The sequence below is a fragment of the Varanus komodoensis genome, unplaced genomic scaffold, assembly GCF_004798865.1.
Source record: "Varanus komodoensis strain SLA01 unplaced genomic scaffold, ASM479886v1 scaffold4, whole genome shotgun sequence".
NCBI lineage: Eukaryota > Metazoa > Chordata > Lepidosauria > Squamata > Varanidae > Varanus > Varanus komodoensis.
The window spans coordinates 37,949,163-37,954,934 of NW_025335941.1; positions in this window are offsets into that span (position 1 = coordinate 37,949,163).

The following is a 5,772-nucleotide window of genomic DNA, read 5'->3' on the forward strand; positions in this document are numbered from 1 at the left end:
TTTTTTCTTCAAATGAAGCTCACCTTTAGCTAAACTAGCCATGATTGCTGATCTTCTGCAACAGAGTATCAAAGCACTTCAGTTATCTTTTCAGAAACATTAGAAATCATGTTTTGTTTTTTTTAAAAAACAGCATCATAGACTAGCTGGAACAAGTCTTCTGTTCTGTCCATAGAATATTGAGGAGGCAGTCAGTAAGATTATGGATACATTTGTGAAAGCCTAAAGGTGGAAATTTATATTTTTAAATGAAACACTGGTGGAGATCTGAGAAGCATCCAAAATTGACAGATAGGTTCATCAAGAGCTGCTTGCATCAGAAGGATCCTGTTTCTTTCACATCTAATAATACAGGTTATAATTAGACTTCACTAACTTACAGAATTCCAGAAAACAGTCAATTCCAGATTGAGGACATCTTGTGTACATAGTTTATTTAGCAGGATTATGAATGAATAATGCAATAACTTTTGGAAAGTTGCAGTAATACTTTTGCTAGTGAACCTTAACATCTTCAAATGCATCAGAGGTGACTGGTTAATTTCAATGAGATCACAGAATTTTGATAGATCTGTAAAATGTTTACACCCTCAACCTGGGAATCCAATGATCATGCTAGGATGCACTGGGTTAGGGAGACTGGGATAGATCTATAAAGATGGTCCCCTTTTTACCAAGTTGGACCAATGTCTAAAGTCTTTGGAACAGTATGATACAATTACTTACTCTCTCATTGCACTACAACTGACTTGGTAAGTTTTCCCTCAAGTGCTCCAAGAGAGCATTTCAAGGCTGCAATGTTGTCTGGAAGCAAGGGCCACTGAACTCAATGAAAGAGACAATAGGACTGCACTGTTATGTATGTATCTTGGAAAACACTATCTTATTGTGCTTTAGAGTACTGTGATTATTCAGTATAATGAGTTTTGTTTCATTGCTTAGTGCAAGATAACTTTTCAAAATCTTTTCATGTTAGAATTCTGTCATGGAAAAAAGATCTTAAGAATAGTAGGTTTCTGAAGCAGTTCCTTTTGAATTACAAGGACAAACAGCATCTCTGAAAGCATCATGTTTTTTCTTTCCTATGGAAAACAGACACTCTTAAAAGGCTGGGGTATGGGTGGAGATGACTTGAGGTAAAACTGAAACTTTATTGCCCTCCTTTAATCTGGTAAATTGTAGAACACTGAAAAGGGTGTGTATCTTGTGGTTATTGTTTCAGTATTGGTAATTTGTTTCAAGCTGCAGAAATGGTACAAACTTGTTTTTGTTTTCTGGCTTCCACCAAGATTTTTCAAAATTTATTATTTGTTTTTAGCCTGTTTATATAACAGTAACAAAAGGTGCCCCTCACTAGGAATGTCTACTGACAAGGAATTCTGGGACTGGTTGTTCTTGAGATAATATGTCACTTAGGAAAACAAATCTTTCAGTGCACAATTCCTAGTTTAACTGGACATGCATACTGTCTCTGTTCTACAGAACTGAATGTTGCTTGCTGTCTTCTAATACTGTTTCCACTTGGCTCCAGCAAATATCACAAGATTTGGATAGTAGGTACAGGGACATAGATGCTCATGAATATCATGAAGCATGATCTACAATTTAGCCTCTATTCCCCCTCACCTCGTATTAATGAAGTGGCAGCCGGGGCCAGACCACCAGATCTCCTGTTGCTGGTAGGATCCACAATCATACATCCACAGTACTTGGGTCTCTGCAAAAAGGCATCATTAGACTTCAGACCTGTGGAACCTAGTTGGATTTTTACCAGAACTCCACTGTGCACTGGTTGGAGCCAGTTGCAAAATACTGGCTTCGAAGGTGAGAGATGAGTGGTATTTGCTGGAGCCAGCCAAGAACTTGTTTTACTTGAGCTGAGTTCATGATCCCATTGCACAAAGCCCATTTCTTGTTTACTCCCAAATTTTTCTTTTAGCCTTGCTGCCTAATCTTGAATGGCTGGGGAAAAACATTTTTTGTTCTTGCTGCTATTAAATGATCAAAACTCTTGATGATTTGCAGCAGGGTACCCAAAACTCTACAAGAAGATGCCATCCTTCCTTCTGCACACACCTGGCCTGAGCTACAATATCTGACAACTTTATGGCACACATTAACATTGCTAGTCTTGTGTGTTTTGAAAGCTTGTTGTTGGGAACTTGTTGTCTAGAGAATTTATTTATCTTGACTTTATTCAAATACTACTGTTGAATGTATAGTTTGTGAAACCAGCAGAAAACATCTGCAGGGTTAATAGGATTTCTGTAAACATCAGGTCTGGGCCACTGACTAAAAGAGTAGTATCTTCACCATGTTTTGGCAAATAGGCTACCCCAAGCAACTTGGAAGAATTGAATAAAAATTAACTAGAAATCAGAAAAAAGAGGGTGATGCATCTCCCTCTTGCTTTTATCATTGCACCTGAGTCTAGTTCAAAGGCTGTGCAAAATTTAAACTTCTGAGGTGATTCTGGAGATACTGTGACCTACTTTGTAATTCCCACTATGCTATGAGTAGCCTTTGTCTGTAATATTTGTTTGTTTGTTTGGGATGTTTCTAGGTATCTGCATCTCTGGACAGCTCACAACAAGATCAATAAATACAACAGTATAAATATAAATATCGTTAATACCCCAACCAATAATAAAATTAAGTAACCCATGACTGAAATAAAAATAATTAAAAATCTATTAAACATTAAAATATTGGATGAATAAAAAGGTCTTGACCTGGTGCTGAAAAGCATATAATGACAGACCTCTCTAGAGAGCGCATTCCATAGCGGGGGTTTATATCCAGCTTTTCAACTAAAGTCCTCAAGGGGCAGGCCAGTTGAAGCAGAACCAGCTGTCTGATGTTGGCTTCACCTGTCTGCCTGACTCTGTGGAGGAAGGGGGAAAGTCTTTCTTTTATTACATGCTATCACATCATCTCTGACTTACAGCGACCCTTTGAATGAATGCCCTCAAAAACATCCTGTCCAGTATGTTCCTGCTTAGCTCAGTAAACTCAAAGCTGTGGCTTCCTTTAGGTCATCAATCCATCTCATAGCTGGTTTGCCTCTCCTTCCATCTTTGACTTTTCCTAGCATGGTTGTTTTCTCCAGAGCATCTTGCTTCCAGAGCATGTTCTAGCTTGATTTGATCTAGCTTGATTCAATCTTGATTTGTTCATCTTCCTGTTAGGCTAGAACGTTTGCAAAGCTTTTCTCCAGCACCATGTTTCAAATGGATCAGTTTTCTGACCAGCTTTCACATCCATACATAGTGATTAGAGAGCATTAATAAGCACATGGATAAGGGTGATCCAATAGATACTGTTTACTTGGACTTCCAAAAGGCTTGACAAAGTCCCTCAACAAAGACTCCAGAGCAAACTTAGCATTCCTGGAATGAGACGGGGGTCTGCTTACAGATCAATAAGTGGTTAAAGAACAAAAAGGGGAGCGAGGGAAAGGAACTGAAAGTAGAACTGCCAAGATTGTATTTACGCAAAGCTTTGATGTGACTAACCACACTTAGAATACTGTATACTGTTCTGGTCGTTGTGTCTGAAAACGAATATTATTGAGCTGGAAAAAGCATAGAGAAGGGCAATTAAAATGATGAAGGGATTCGAGCAACTCCCCTGTGAGGAACCGCTGCAGCAACTGTTCAGCTTAGAAACAAAGTTAACTAAGGGAACACATGATAGAGGTGTTTAAAGTTATGCATGGTGCAAAGAAAGTGCAGAGGGAGATGTTTTTCTTCCTCTCCCATAATACTAGAACCTGTGTCATCCCCTGAAGCTGATTGGTAAGAAATTCAGAACAGATAAAGGGAAGTACTTCTTCACATTGCACATAGTTCAACTATGGAGTTCATTGCTATAGGAAGTGATGATGACCACCAATCTGGATAGTTTTAAAAGCAGATTAGACAAAATCATGGAAGAAAAGGCTATCTGTGGTTACTAGCTGTGCTGGCTATGTGTTGCCTCTGTTGTCAGAGGGAGACAACAGAGGCAGCATAGTTGCTGAAGAGTTTCAGCAGTCAGGCATCTTCTACCCATCCTGCTCGAGGGATCCTGTGGGCAGCTGGTTTGCCAGCAAGTGTGTGGAGTGCTGATCTAGATGGTCCATTGGTCTGATCCAGCATGGTTTTTGTTAGGCTTTTATGATGGGGAATAAAATAGCATGAATGATCTTGGCCTTGGTCTCCAGTGAAACTTTCTTACACAAATGATCCTTTCTAATTCCTTTATCAGTGCCCTTCCAAGTCTTAGTATTCTGATTTCTTAGCTACAGTCTCCCTTTTAATTGATGCAAAATCTTCACAACTCATTTTTCCTTGTTAACAATAAAGTTACATAGCCCTTTTATAATGATTAGTTTTGTTAATGTTCAGCTACAGTCCTGCTTTTACACTTTCTTCTTTCACTTGCATCTGGAGTCTTTTCAAATCATTGCTGCCTTCTCCCAACTGCCACAGCAGTTGATTGTCTATTTCTTTCAGACCCTTCTATAGTTTCTCAGGACCCCACACAGTAAAAGACTTTACTTTAGCCTATGAAACATAGATTGATTTTTAAATTTTTTGGTGCATCCCATTGGACAACATTTCTTTGTGATATATTGAATGTCACTACAGCTTTGGAATCCAGCTTGCCATCAGGCACTTCTCATTACATATAGGGTAAAAATCTTGGTTGCAACATTTTGAGTATTACTTTGCTTGCCTGGAAAATTAGTACAATGATTCTATAGTTGCTTCTGTTGCCCAGGATCGGGGATGGTTGGGCTTTCTGAATATGAGAATGGGAGGAACCTTGGAAGATGCTGCTGTTCTCCAGCTTGTTCACAAAGGGTGAGTTCCAGAAGATGGCTGTGTCATGGCTCTGGCTATGAACAAGTTCAGGAGCCAACTCTTCAAGTCCATCGCTCTGCAGTAATGCTTGGAGTTGCAGAACTCCTTGCCTTTAGTCACCCCGGATGCATGTGTGCATAGAGTCCAGGGCCCCTTCTCCAACCAAGGAAACCCCAGCTTCAAGAAGCCCTCCAGGGTTAGGTGGTAGGAAACAAGCAAGAAGCACAGGAACTCGGGCAACAAAACCCAAGGTAATACAGTATCCACACACTGTCAGAAGTCTAATAGCAAGTCCAGTAACAAACCCAAGCTGCATTTCCAGGCCAAGGTCTAGAACCAGGAATATGTCACAGAGCAAGGCAAGAGCATAGTTACAGGAGGCAAGAGATCAATAACAGAGTAAACAACAGAGTAAGGCACAAGTAAGTTGGAGTAAGAAGGCCAGGCAGGATTCAAGAGCAACAAGACATCAAATAGGCAGCTTCTGCAGGGAAGAGCCTGCTGTTATATAGCTCTTTCCCTAGAACTCCCAGTGGTACTTGTCAAGGCCCTGGTAGCTGCAGCAGGATCTAGGACTAATCCTACAACTACCAGGATTGCTATTCTGGTGCTAAACCAGCAAATGAAGCCCTGATTTAGCACCAGACATGCATGATCAGCTACTTGTCTCCCACCTTGAAGATGTCCACCAGGTAAAGCTTCTTATCATGTCCACTGTCTCACAGAAGATCTTTCATGCTTAATGTATAGTGGGAGAAGCTATAGTAGTTGGCAATAACAGTTCTCATACCATATAGACATATGTAAGACAGTTAACAAAGTGAGCCATTATACCCCTCACCCTTACTGTCTGAAGTTTGGCAATATTTTAGTGGTAATTTATTATGTTCTATTGTATTTCAATGTATTTTATTGTGTTGTAAGC